A 14,371-nucleotide genomic window follows, 5' to 3' on the forward strand; every position below is an offset into this window, starting at 1 on the left:
CACCTTCTGGGGGCCAGACTGCCAAGATGTAATTTGCAGCATCTTAGATGCAGATTTGCTGTGGGCAATGTCCCCCTCCCTTCCTTCCTGAAGCGCACAGAGTTTACAGATGATGAGATCCAGAGATATCGCTGGACTAGCTGATATCCTGAGTAATTAAGATCTGGTTCAGAAGGTGGCAGGAAGTTGACACCTTTTTGGACACCCAGGAAAAGAGGAGATTTTGAATAGATTCTATTCAAGGATCAAAGAGAAAATCACTATAAGAATGAGGCTTTTTGGACAGAGAGTTAGCATTCTTGTGCCTACAACAAGATCTGCTCACATGCTTTCCCAGAGTTTGCTGCCCAGCCGCGGGGCTAAGCAGGAACTCTGCCCATGCTCAGAGGCTGTGACTTCCACTGCGCAGTGAGAAGTCAAGGCTCCCCAGCCATGGAGCCCTCAGCTATGATCTGAAGCGACTGCACAACTCCTGTCTCCGCCAGCACCTCACCCCTTCAGCTGAAGTGATCCGTCTCTCTCCAGCCTCTGATCCTGGTAATATGCTACAAGCCTTGGAATTCCCTCCATCCTTTCCTCTTCCCCTGCTCCCTTCTCCTCCCCCCCCTTTCCCTCCACTAATCACCCCAAAAACCATGCCAGCCCACAGCCGTCATCCCCCCCCCCCGTTTCTTTCCTGCCTGTATCTGAAATGTATTAGGATCTAGGAAGATTTAAATGCACACACATATGTAGTTAGGCACACGGTGAATATTGGTACTGGTTAGGACATTCTGTTTAATTACTGTTACTAAAATTGATAGAGGGTTCTGCTTTTTGCCTTGCTAGATTAGATCTTTTATACTCAATAAAGCCCATTGAATCTTTGAGTGGTTTGATCTCTTTTCTTCCTTGTTTCCCGATCAAATGTGGTCACCAATATAAAAGAACTTAGCCCAGGCCTATTTTATATACTGGCTAATGAGCATATTTAGTATATAGATCAGGCCTGGTCTGTAACATGGGGGAGGGTGCTCTTAACCTTCCCGCCATGTTTACCCCACCAGCGCTGTGTATTCAAATGATTCGCCGGGGTGGCAGCATACCTCCCTGCTGCCTCATTGCTTCCTCAGACTGGAAGTGACCCGAAGTTCCCAGTGTGCTTGTGCACATCGTACGTGCACACACATATGACATGCACATGTGCACCGGGAACTTTTGGTCACTTCCAGTCCAATGAATCAATGGAGTGGCAGGAAGATATGCTGCTGCCTCGCTGGACTGTTTGAAAACACAGCATGGGCAGGAGAAATGTGGCAGGAGGGGTAAGAGCACCCTCCCCCATCCTTAACATTATCCACCCCCACACCTTTGAACAGGCTAAAATGTTGGTCCATGGAACTGGTTCGGCACTCCTAGAATAGAGTGCCAAATAGTTCCGTGCACATCCCTAGTCCCTATATGTCCCTATAACTGCACCAAATCTGATCCAAATCAGTTCCCACCAGCACATCAAATGCTCAAGTGTCTGCTATTTTGGATCAGGGTGAATGTCATAATTGCAAACTATGCCTTTGAGCCTTCCCTATGTGAACCTACACCTGTAGCAAATTTGGTTCAAATCAGTTAGGCAGTTCACAAGCTACCCCAGTTATGCCTCAAATTATTATGTCCCCGCCATCCTGAATTGGGGTAGATGATATAATCACAAACCATGCCATTGAGGTGTCCCTGTGTGTCACTCCCTACAGTTGTTCCAAATTTGGTTCAAATTGGTTAGGTGGTCCACAAGATAGCCCACTTGCACCTCCAATGTTTACATGTCCACCTCTTGAATTGGGATGGATGACATCATCACAAACTATGCCGTTGAGGTGTCCCTGTGTGGCACGCACTACAACTGTACCAATTTGGTTCAAATTGGCTAAAATGTCCACCAGTAAGCCCACTCAAATGTTCATGCATCCCCCATCTTGAATCAGGGTGGGTGACATAATCACAAACAACACCTCTGAGCTGTCCCTATATGTCTCTACATAGGAAAATTTGGTTCAAATCGGTTAGGCATTTCACAAGATAGCCCAAAAGTTAGCTTCAAAGGTTTACACGTCCGCCATCTTGAATTAGGGTGGATGGCATCATCACAAACTTTGCCATTGAGGTGTCCCTATGTGTGCCTACAACTATACCCAATTTGGTTCATATTGGTCCAGGCATTGAAAACTTGATAGGAGGGGTAACACATACAGACAGAAACCCCCAAAGAAAGCAGGGTGATCTCATAAGCCTAAAAAAGTGCTGCTTTTTTTTTTCTCAGTATCCTGTTTTTTCAGATAATCTATATGTGTCTTTTGTCTTCCCTCCCTGCTTCCTTCATGTGTCTCAATTCAACTTAGAGTGGAGATGTGAGCCTTCAGGCAGCGATGGAGTGTGTGTGTGTGTGTGTGTGTGTGTGTGTGTACACTTTATAAAGTGTCTAGATTGTTTAAAGTACTAAACAAACAATAATAATCTTGGCAGTGTTATTGAAACAGTACAAGCAAAGGACAAGGTTTTATAGGCTGTTTCTTGAACAGCAAAATTCCTAAAATATTGCTTTCTTGCTTTCCCCATCCATAAGCCAGCTCCATTATTTATCCAGTCAAAGTGGCCCATTTTCAGGCACTGATCTGCATCACAAATGCAAAGTGTTTTCCAGTTAAACCTTTTATATCACATTTATGTGGCTCTGAAATTAATGTAATATTTCCTAAAATGAAATGAAACACAAGTTTGCCTGTTGTCTTAAATTACAGGAGTAATGTATTCAGTCTGCAAGTGTACATATACAATTTATTGGAAAGCTACTCTTGATAGGCATTTTACACAGAGGCATATCTAGGGAAAATAGCGCCTAGGGCAAGCACTGAAATTGCACCCCCCACCCCCATCCAAACATCTGACACCCATCTTTCAATGGAAGGTGAAATATTTGTATTGTGTTAAAGATTTATCAGGCATGAGTTAGTACATCCATTCCAAAAGAAATATTGATTTCTGTTCACTATGATATGGCTTCTCTTTCACCAAAGGTGAAATTGAATATTTCTTTTGCAAATGAAAAGTCAGTATCCCCATCCATGTTGTAGCAGATCAACTGATACAGATGAAAAAAAAATCTTCTTTTAATTTACCCAGGAGTGGGGGTGGTGTGGGGGGAGGAGGGTGGTTGAGGAAAACGGTTGTGTGTAGTGTTTAGAGGACTGGGCTAGGGCTGGGGAGACCCAAGTTCAGCTCCCCATTCAAGCCATGAAACTTACAGGTGACTCTGTGTCAGCCACTTATCTCTCAGCCTAACCTCTCTCACATGGTTGTTACAAGGATAAACATAACCATGCAGTCCTCTGAGCTTCTTGGAGTAAAAGCAGGTTATCAATGGGGAAAACCAACAGCACCTGATTGCCTAATCCACACCTGATTGCTCAATCCACATCCGCCCCACTCCGCCCCCCCCCCGAGAGTATTGGCCGTTTATTTCAGGCAGCCTTTGCCAGTCAGTGCAGACAATCCTGGGTCAGATGGCAGCTTCCTAGGAGTCAGTGAGGAAGGAATCCTTGTTACAGGGAACACTGCCTGTCAGCTATCAGTTCAACCATTGGGCGGAACGCTGGGAGGCGGGAGCAAGGTTCCTACTTGACAGCCCATTGGGTCGATGCCTACCGGTCCTTTATTGACTGTTGTGGCTTAACTGCCATTTGCTAACTGCTGCCTCCATCCACCGCTTGCCTTTCTGGGTCTGTCACTTCTTCACTCCGCTTTCCCTGCTCCCCAATACTTTAGGAGAGCCCAAAGCAGAATCCAGCCTTGGGTCTGCCATAAGTGTGAGTGACTGCTGGGTACCCCAACCCCTCCGGTGGTTTCTGTCCATTACGATGCCAGGCCACGAAATCCATTCTTGACTGCGGTCTGTTTTCTGGGTTCACAGGGGCCCCCGAAGTGGCAGCTTCTCTCCTCTTCGGGATGTTTGGCATCAGCCTCTTCCTCATTCTGTGTGTTGCCCGCTTCCTTCTTCTACCTCAAACGACAAGCTTCCAACAAGCCTCCAACAAGCTTCCAAACTTCTTCTAGGGAAGAAGGAAAGGTATGTGGCCTTGGGCAGTTCTGGGTCCAACCCCAAAAGCCTCTTCTTCCAGCATCATTTTCCCCAGCCCGATGCCTCCCTTCCAGCTCGCAAGCAAAGGACGAAAGAGAGAGCCTCCCCCTATTTAGTCCCCCCTGGGTAGGGGGACAGACTTTCCAGCTGGCTCTGTCGTGCTGCTAAACTTGCTGGCTATTGGGGTTTGGATCTTGGTGTGTTCAGATTGCCCCTTTAGAAATTCTCTGTGCTGCTTTTGGAGTTTTTCTGGCCAAAAAGTGGCCTAACGTTTTTTTTTAAAAAACATGGGGTGGGGGGGAAATAGAAATAAGCATTTGTAGGGCAAGCCATGCACACAGCAAGCAAATCACTGCAGGCAGCCTGAAGATCAGTAATGCTCTTATATACTTATTTTTATTTTACCATTGTTCTCTTCCCTTTTAGGGTCTGTGGTAGAGTCTGCCGAATCAGCAAGTACAAATACACCCTTGAGGTAACATCATTGTCTAGGAGTCCTGTTTGTGGATTTGGCATAGGCCTCAGAATATCTGGAGAACTTAAGCCCTCCAGTGGTGGTTGGACTACAACTCCCATCATCCCTGGCTGTGGTGGTGGTGGAGGAGTAATGGGAGCTTTAGTCCTGTGGAAGGATGACATTGTGCAGCCCTGGGCTACAGCATCTGGAGGGGCTTTGGGAGACCTCAGCAAGAGATGATGGAACTCAATCATCTAGCTAATTTCTGTTGGCAATTTGTTTGTTTTTAAGAAACCATATGGGGATGACTAGATCTGATAAGTGAATCGTGTGTGTGTGTGTGTGTGTGTGTGTGTGTGTATAAAAAACTTTCAAACTGGGAGCATTCCAACCACACAGTCCACAGTCCTGGGAGGGACTGTACCGCATTACCCCTTCCCACACAGTGAACTGATGTTCAGCTTTATTTACTAAAGGATTTTTGTCCTACCTTTCCCCTCAGAGAATACCCAAAGCAGCTGACCTCTCTAAAAAGGTGGTAGCAAATACATAAGGCAATGGCAGAGAGAGCTCGCCATAAATTGGGCATCCCAAAGATGCCCAAACAGAGGTTTTTAGAAGCTGGCGGGAAGCTGGAAGTGAGGGAGGCCAAGTTGGGGGCCACAGCAGAGAAGGCCCTGCAACTTGTTACTGCCAAGCATACTGCCTCCAAAATGTGGGGAGACGCCAGGGAGCTAAACCATGGGAAGCTCAGAGGGGTATCTATCTGCTTGAAAGAAGGAGGCTTGGTATCAGATTGTGAGAAACTCCATTGTGTCTTTGCAGACCATCTATGTTATCTCCACCTTCTTCAGGTAAGGATCTGTCTCCGCTGCTTATTTTATTCAGGTTATTTCTTAGCCTGCCTCCCCTCGCTCCTGCCAATATCTTGGAAGGCACTGACAATGCAAATAAAATGCGCATGTGGCAATAAGAAGTGAAAAACAAGAGCAGACAACTATATAATAATCTGGATGTAAAAGGTTGGACTGACAGGAGAGCTCTAAATGGCCCACTTAAGAGGGGCAATCTCTTTTATCATTGTATATTAGAGCTGGAAGGGACTCAGAGGTATTGGGAACACAGGAAGCTGCCTACTGAGTCAGACCATTGTGCCCTCTAACTTAGTATTGTCCACTCTAATTGGCAGCAGCACTCCAAGGCTTCAGGCAGGGGTCTCTCCCACTCCTTCCTGGAGATGCTGTCAGGGATTAAACCTGGGACCTTCTGCAAGCAAGTAGATGCTCTGCCACTGAACTACAAATAATCCTGATGACCAGATAGCTGCCAAACTGAGTCAGATCCTTGGTCCATATAGCTCAGCATTGCCTACACTGACTGGCAGCATCTCTCCAAGGTTTTTCAGGCAGGAGTCTTTGCCAGCCCTAAATGGAGACACTGCCGGGGATTGAATCTGGGACCTTTTGCATGCCAAATAGATACTCTCCCTGTGAGTTACCGTGCTATCCTCATGGCAGGGAATGCCACCAACCAACCTAGAAACAATCACTTTTAAAACCAAACCAACCCAGATTGCTATAAAACTAAACAATAGTGCCTCCCCAAAGCAATCTGCAAGAGAAAAGAATTGCGTTCCCATCCCGACAGCAGCGAAAACATGAAGGCTGCTAAGGAGGTCTCCATTCAGCCCTAAATACGAAGTTATTTGTTTTTGGCTCTATTTGGGAGCTAGACCATGGCCCCATGTCTGACGTCAGCTGCAGTGGGTGGGGCCGCAGCTGGTCTGACTCCGCTAGTGGAAAATATTCTTAGCACTTGTCCTTTCTTTAAGCACCACTGGGCTTGATTTTGGAAAGTTCCGACCAAGCGTGGAGAGGTTCTCTCAAGTGTGCCGTCAAGTCAGTTTCGACTCCAGGTGCCCACAGAGCCCTGTGGTTCTTTGGCAGAATACAGGAGGAGTTGACTATTGCCTCCTCCCATGCAGTATGAAATGATGATGCCTTTCAGCATCTTCCTATATCGCTGCAGCCTGATATAGGTGTTTCCCATAGTCTGGAAAACATACCAGCGGGGATTCGAACCAGCAGCCTTCTACTTGTTAGTCAAGCATTTCCCCACTGCACCACTTAGGGAAGTGTTTATCTGCAATCACCTGTCGTAGTTACACTGGGACTGTAAACCAGAGAGAGTTTCCTTTGATGACTTAAGAACAATTAAATCTTTGAGTTCACAGAAGGGGTTGATTGCGTTGTTAAACCTCCCCAACTTTCAATACAGGGCAATATATAAATGCAATAGGAATGAATGTGTCTTTATTGTGATCGCAGACCAGAGAAAGGGAGAAAAACTGAATACTAACATAATGTTAATCTAATACTGATCAAACAGTTTAAGTATAACACAGTTGAAATATAGTAAAAAACGATGAATACGAGAAATATTTCTATACCACTTATCCACAAAACTTCCCAAAGCGGTTTACATGGATATAAATACATAAATCAATAAAGATGGCTCCCTGTCCCCAAAGGACTTGCAATCTAAAGACAATACCAGCAACAGCCACTGGAGGGATGCTGTGTTGGGGATGGATATGGCCAGTTGCTCTCCCCCTGCTAAATACTAGAGAATCACCACTTTTAAAAGGTGCCTCTTGGCTCAATTAGCAGAGGACGTTCCAATGAATGCTACATTTAAAGCTAACATATCATGCGTATCAGATAAAAGATGTGTATGCAATATGTAAAATAAATTAAATAATTGTCACTAATTGGTGGAGGGTGGGAGGGAGACCACCAGGTATAAGTTAATGGCTTCAAAGAAAGCTTCATTCAGGAATAATTATCTCAGATTAAAGCCACTTTGTGAGTTACGTTGTGTTTTGGAAATGTAGATTCCACTTCTCAATTTTAGTGACAATTTATTTCTATTAGGCCAGAGCAGTTAAAGATGATATGTGCAATATTTGTGTTTAAATATGGTAGTGATGTGTGTGCTTTTTTATATTAATAGTGCTGAATGCTTTAGAATTTATTTTTGTGAATGCTTGTTTTGTTTGCATTTTTAATATTATTATTTTAAATGTTGGCACAGTTGGGCAGTTCCAAGGATAATGGAATCAGGCACTTGGGCACTTTTCCAGTGACTGTTGCCATAAGCAAAGTTTCAAGTTCCTGTTATATATACCCACAGGCAAGAGAACGTCTCCTTCTATAGGCCATATTTTAACACAATCCTTCAACATTCTAGTGTTTGATATGCGCAAAATAAGTCTGTAATGGAATCAGAAGTTATGTCGAAAGATTCTGATTCAATTACTGATGGATTTTGCACGTTTTAGATCCTCTAATATTTAAGGGTTTTGTTAAAAGATGGCCTTATAGTAGGACAGGGTGCCCAAGTAGGACAGGCTGCATAACCTTGGTCCTCCAGCACTTGCTGGATTACATCTCCCATCATCTGCAGCCACTGTGGTCAATAGATAGGGATGATGGGAGCTGTAGTCCAACCGCCGCTGGAGGGCCAAAGTTGTGCAGCCCTGTAATAAGAGATGTTCTCTTTCCAGTGGGTATCGATTGGATCATCTTGGAAATGGGCTTTTGACTACAGTCATTGGGGAAAGTGCTAACCGGCCAGATTCCGTTACCCTGATTCCGTTACCCTCAGAACTGCCCAGTTGCCCAAACCCAGAGTACAAAGAGAGGGGTGAGGGGAGTTAACATCCTTTTTGTGTCCACAGTTCAAAAGTCCTGCTATGTCCAGAGAGAGAGATCGCTCATGTTCTCCAGAACCCGCACATCGATTTCTGCCGAGACCAGGGTCAGCAACATGTAGCGGCTGGTGTTGAGCCCCCTGAGGATTGTAAATAACTGGTGCGGCCAAAGAAGGGCACCCTCCATCCCTTCTGCAGTGCCACGGACGCATGAGAAGTGGCTAGCCGGCGGGCAAAGTGAGCCCCCAGGTTTTGTGCCACCGAGCGCGAAATGAAGACTATGAAGGCAGAACCTGGCTTGTAGAGGGCCGGTTCATCCAGGCGCTGCTCTCGGGCAGGTTGCTGAGGAGCTTTTCTTTTTTTAAAAAAAAAATTATTTGGACTGTAGCAGTCTGTCCAGGGACTCTGCTCCTTTTGGGACGCTGCCAGTTCGGTGTGGAATTTCTGGAGCTCTGGCTGTGGAGGCCGTGGTAGAGCCTGGAAAGCACAGCCTGAGGCCGATTGTTCCGCGCTCACATCTCAGTGTCAACACAAAGTGCCCCGTTTTGATGCTTACAGGAATCCTTGGGTGTCTCCCAGTGCATGCCTTTGGGAGGAGATCTTCTCTGATACGGGCCAGGCTCCTAGTCATCCCCCACAACCAACAGTAGTCTTTCATTTTCCTGCCACTTTTAGAAGAGTCTTAAAATAAGGCCTTAAAAGCTCGCCGCATTGTTGCGTCACTGAGCCATTACAAAAATGGCAGAAAAGACGGTTCTTCCGTCTCTTGTGCCCCCCTTTCACTCAGGCAGCTGGCAAAGTTGCTCTTCAGTCTTTCTGCAAAGTGGGGCTGACCATCCTCCAATTAAACCCGGAGTGTTTGAACTCCTGGTGGGGGGTGGGGTGACTCCATTAGCGTTTCCGTGAATGCTTGTGACAGTTCTGTGAGTCCTGCCCCAGACCCCACGGCCAAATTTCTTGTAGGTGGGAAGCAGTGTCCCCTCTAACAGGGACTCCCAGATGGTGACTACAACTCCCATAATCCCCAAGCCAAAGCCATGGCAGCTGGGAATTCTGGGAGTTGTAGTCAACAACAGCTGGAAATCCCTGTTGGAGTTCCCTGGTGGGAAGCTGGCCATATTGAGGCTAGTTTTCTCTCTGTGAGTTCAGAAGACACCCGCAAAGAAATAGTCTAAGATTGCAATAGGGGGTCCATTCTCCCCCTGCCCGCCCCCACTCATACCCTGCTTCACAAATGGCCACCCTGCGTCTTCAAAGGCAGACCTGGAGCTGTTTGTAGTTCCTGCTGCTGAAGGTGCCGGTTGTGTATGGTGTGTCCTCCCTTAAGTGCCAATCAACTAACCTGCATGGCACACTCCCAGCTCCAACTCCCTTTCTGGACCCGCTTCCTTGTGGCCCAGAGATCATTTCTGCCCAAACAGGCTGAGTAGGATGCAGGCCACAGAATTCAAAGGGGTTGGTCTTTCTGGAATCTCTATGTTTGGTGACTCTTGCCCCCCCACCCCTCAATAAGTTGCTTTGAATTGATTGGAATCCCTCCTTCTTGAGACAGGGAATGTCCTCCTTCACTTATGTGACCGTTTTCATCCAGGTCAGGATGAATGGGACGAGGTGAACTGTGGGTGGGAGAAGGAACGGAATGCCGTGGTATTCCGTAGAAAGCTGTAGACACAACATGCCCCAAAGCGAAAACTCAGTGTTGCAATGAAACCTTCTGAGGAAGGATCTCTTAGATTTCTCGCCTGCAGGGAGATCTTGCAGGGGTTAGGACCCTCGCATCCAAGGTGGACCAGTCCCCCTCTAAGACGAGAACCCCTTGCATTTTTTCTGATCTTACGGACTTTTTTTGGTAAAAGACTTGGATGGTGTTGGAATTCTTTCCTGAGAGAGGAAACGTTGCCATGTGCTTCCTCTTATGGACTTGTAGCACAGGTGCCATTTTTTCCTTCTGGACTGGGGGTGGTGGTACTGGACTGGGGGTAGTGGTGGTGGTACTGGATGGGGGTGGTGGTATCTTGGTATCTTCCCCAATACACAAAGGCTGTTCTTGCAATCAAAATCAGGGGCAGAGGAGACCTGGTGGTATCCTCAATTGGTCCCTCTCCCCCTCCCTTCCCCCCTACACTTTCCCCCCTCCCCTCCCCTCCCCTCCCCCCTTCCCCTCCCCCTCCCCTCCCTTTCCCCTCCCCACCTCTCCCTCCCTTTCCCCTCCCCTCTCCCTCCCTTCCCCCTCTCCTCCCTCCCCCTCCCTTCCTCTCCCCTCCCCTCCCTCCCCCTCCCCCTCCCCCTCCCCCTCCCCTCCCCTCCCCTCCCCTCCCCTCCCCCTCCCCTTCCCCTCCCCCTCCCCTCCCCCTCCCTCTCCCCTCCCTCCCCCTCCCCCTCCCCTCCCCTCCCCCTCCCCCCGTCTCTCTACTCTTCCCCCTTTCTTTTTCCAAGGAATGCAGAGGGCATCCTAACGTGACAGGTTATCAGCCTCCTCATGCCTCTAGACAGGGCCAATCAGATTCCAGATCTGTCTATACTTTGCTGCGCCAGCCACACCCAACCCAGTTCCTGTCTCACTTCAAGATAGTCCACAAGCTGCCCAGTCTCTTCTAGCTTCTGGCTGCCTTGAGCTTGTTTTTCCTTGGCTATCCTCTCCCTTATTGGTTGGTGTCTCCCCACTTGTTCCGTTCATGGAGCTTTCACATGGTGGCGACATTCTGAAGGCCGCCCTTCTGGAGAGCCCCCTCTCAGAGGCTAGGTTGGCACCCGCGTTCTCTGCGGGGTCTGGGGCCGCTGCTGTGTGCGCTGCTGGGCTTTCTGAGGGAACGATGGCTCAAAGCTCTTCTGAGGTGTCTCTGTGCCTAGAGCTAGTTCCGCCCCGAAAAGTGGCAAAGAAGACCCAACACTTCAAGGGCCCAGACGTGGCCCAAAAGAAAAAGGAATGCAAGACAGCGTTCCAGAAGGCTTCTGATGGAGCAGGTTATTCTTCGTCTGGTACAGATTTGGGCCGTAGAGCCGGTTCCTATGATGGAATCATGGCAAGGCGTGTTTTCTTTGCTCTTCTTGGTTCCAAAGAAGGATGACACCTGGCTTGCGATTCTCGACCTGAAACATCTAAACTGCTTTGAGAGGAAGCGGACCTTCAGGATGGAGTCATTAAAGTCCATCAAGAGATCGGTCCACATGGGAAATTGTCTTTCATCTATAGACTTGTCAGAGGCTTATCTGCACGTCCCAATTCACCCAAGGTAGCGTCGTTTCCTGAGGTTTGCTTACAATCAACAGCAGTTCCAATACAGAGCATTGCCTTTCGGCCTGTCATTGGTGCCCCGAGTATTGACAACATTGATGGTAGCTATCATCGCGCATGCCTGGGAATTCAGGCCTATCCATATTTGGACAATGTGTTGATCAGATCAGTGTCCTACCATCAAGCAATCAGCAGTGTCACGTGCACGGTCCACATTCTGGAGGAACACAGTTTCATTATCCACCGTTTGAAGAGTCAACTTCAACCGTCTCACATTCTGCTACATCTGTGAGTGCTTTTCAATATGGAGTTGGTGTTAGTATCTCTACCAGTAGAGCATCAGAACAAGCTCAGAGAAACTATCGCTCCTTGGATGCTGAAGAAGAAAAGGGACCTTATGTCCCTAGCTCAAATGTTGGGACACTTGATTGCCTGCCTGGACTGTCCTCCCTGGGCCAGATGGCATTCAACACCTCTCCAATGGCTTCTTCTTCCTTATCAATTAGCGATCATGGAGAAGCAGCATTTGAAGGTTACTCTTAAGAACAGAAGAACAGCCCTGCTGGATCAGGCCCAAGGCCCATCTAGTCCAGCATCCTGTTTCTCACAGTGGCACACCAAATGCTGCTGGAAGCCACAGGCAGGAGTTGAGGTGTGCCCTCAATACAGCTGAGCTCTATACAGGAGTTGAGGGCATGCACTCTTCCGTCCAAGGTTGGGGAATCCTTTCGATGGTGGCTTTCTCCGGCACTGGAGAGGGGTATTCCTCTTGATACTCCGCTACAGGTTGTGTTTACAACAGATGTGAGCCTATCTGTGGAGAGCCAGCGTGGTGTAGTGGTTAGAGTGCTGGACTAGGACCGGGGAGACCTGAGTTCAAATCCCCATTCAGCCATGAAACTAGCTGGGTGACTCTGGGCCAGTCACTTCTCTCTCAGCCTAACCTACTTCACAGGGTTGTTGTGAAAGAGAAACTCAAGTATGTAGTACACCGCTCAGGGCTCCTTGGAGGAAGAGCGGGATATAAATGTAATAATAATAATAATAGTAGTAGTAGTAGTAGTAGTAGTAGTAGTAGTAGTAGTAAATTGAAAAATATGAAAGACAAGAAGTAATAATAATAATAATAATAATAATAATAATAATAATATAATATATGGTTGGGGGGCACACTGTCTCGATCACCACACTCAAGGAATATGGCTGGAAGAGGATCTCCAGTTCAATATCAATTGGATAGCGTTGAAGGCCATACACCTGGCTCTGTTACAGTTCCAGGGGCTAATTCAGAACCATCATGTCTTGGTCAGAATGGACAGTGTGATGGCCAAGGCCCATGTACACCATCAAGGCGGCATGAGTTTGCAAGTGCTTATGCAGGAGGCTGATCGCTTTCTGGCCTGGGCAAAGCTGAACCTGAAGTCCATAGCGGCTGAAAACCTGAGCGGGGAGGATAATCTCCAGGCAGACTGGCTAAGTGGCCAGTGGATAGACCCAGCAGAGTGGTTGCTGCTGCCGGCAGTGTTCGATCAGATTGTACATGGATACGGTCCTCCTCAACCAGATCTTTTTGCAACCATGCACAATACCAAGCTCCCGAGGTCCTTTGCCAGGAATCACTGCAGTCAGGCAGAAGAGATGGATTCTCTGGTGTCTCCAAGGTTGCTGTACACCTTTCCACCAATGCCAATACTAGGTCTGGGGTTGCGGAAGATTGTAGCGGAAAGGGTGGAGGTCGTACTCATTGTTCCATATTGGCCACGCAGACCTTGGTTCTTGGAGCTGGTGTCCCTGTTGGTTCAACCTCCGTGGCCATTTCCTCTCAGAAAAGACCTGCTTTCCCAGGGTCCTCTCCTGCACCCGGATCTTGGCTGGCTGAGACTTCACACCTGGAGGTTGAGTGCAAGCTCTTAGTGGATAAAGGGTATTCCTTTCGGGTTCAAGATAACATCCTGGCGTCCAGCTCTTGCATATATCAACTTACCTGGCCTGCCTTCTGTTCTTGGACAGCAAAGCACGACATCCTTCCAACTTCTGCTAGAGTGTCAGAAGTTTGGGGGTTTCTGCAGTCTGGTTTAGAGAGGGGTCTTCGTCCAAACACCTTAAAGTGGCAAGTCTCTGCTCTATCGCCTGTTTTGGACCTCAGGGATTCTGGTTCTTCATCTTTGCATCCCATATTAGTCAGTTTTTGAAGGGAGCGAGTAATTGTCCAACATGGCTTACTCTATCTAGCAGGGAGTCTGTTGTAGGCAGCCTGGTAGAAATCATAAATGCTTCTCTGAGGGAGGGCAGGATGCCTCCTTGTCTTAAGGAGGCAATTATTAGACGTTTTCTAAAGAAGCCTGCATTAGTTCCCTCAGTTGAGCAATTATAGGCCTGTCTCTAACCTCCCGTGGCTGGGCAAGGTAATTGAGAGGGTGGTGGCCTCTCAGCTCCAGACGGTCTTGGAGGAAACTGATTATCTAGACCCATTTCAAACTGGTTTTCAGGTGGGCTGTGGGGTGGAGACTGCCTTGGTCGGCCTGATGGATGATCTCCAATTGGGAATTGACAGAGGAAGTGTGACACTGTTGGTCCTTTTGGACCTCTCAGCGGCTTTTGATTCTATCGACCATAGTATTCTTCTGGAACGTCTGAGGGGGTTGGGGGTGGGAGGGACTGTTTTATAGTGGTTCCACTCCTACCTCTCGGACAGGTTCCAGATGGTGTCGATTGGAGATTGTTGTGCCTCAAAATCTGAGCTTAAGAATAGTGTCCCTCAAGGCTCCGTACTCTCTCCAATGCTTTTTAACATCTACATGAAACCACTGGGAGAGATCATCAGGGGATTTGGAGCGGGGTGTTATCAGTACACTG

The 14,371-nt window shown here is 47.7% G+C and overlaps 1 long non-coding RNA gene across 1 annotated transcript; it reads left to right on the top strand.

The window, feature by feature from the left end:
* Positions 1-3,705: 3,705 nt before the first annotated feature.
* On the top strand, positions 3,706-8,393 carry LOC128324979 (uncharacterized). The gene is made up of 5 exons (XR_008307201.1): positions 3,706-3,839; positions 3,944-4,099; positions 4,538-4,586; positions 5,394-5,422; positions 8,308-8,393. It is a non-coding gene; the product is annotated as an uncharacterized LOC128324979 (long non-coding RNA).
* The last annotated feature ends 5,978 nt before the right edge of the window (positions 8,394-14,371 follow it).

Source organism: Hemicordylus capensis, chromosome 4, assembly GCF_027244095.1.
Source record: "Hemicordylus capensis ecotype Gifberg chromosome 4, rHemCap1.1.pri, whole genome shotgun sequence".
Taxonomy (NCBI): Eukaryota; Metazoa; Chordata; class Lepidosauria; order Squamata; family Cordylidae; genus Hemicordylus; species Hemicordylus capensis.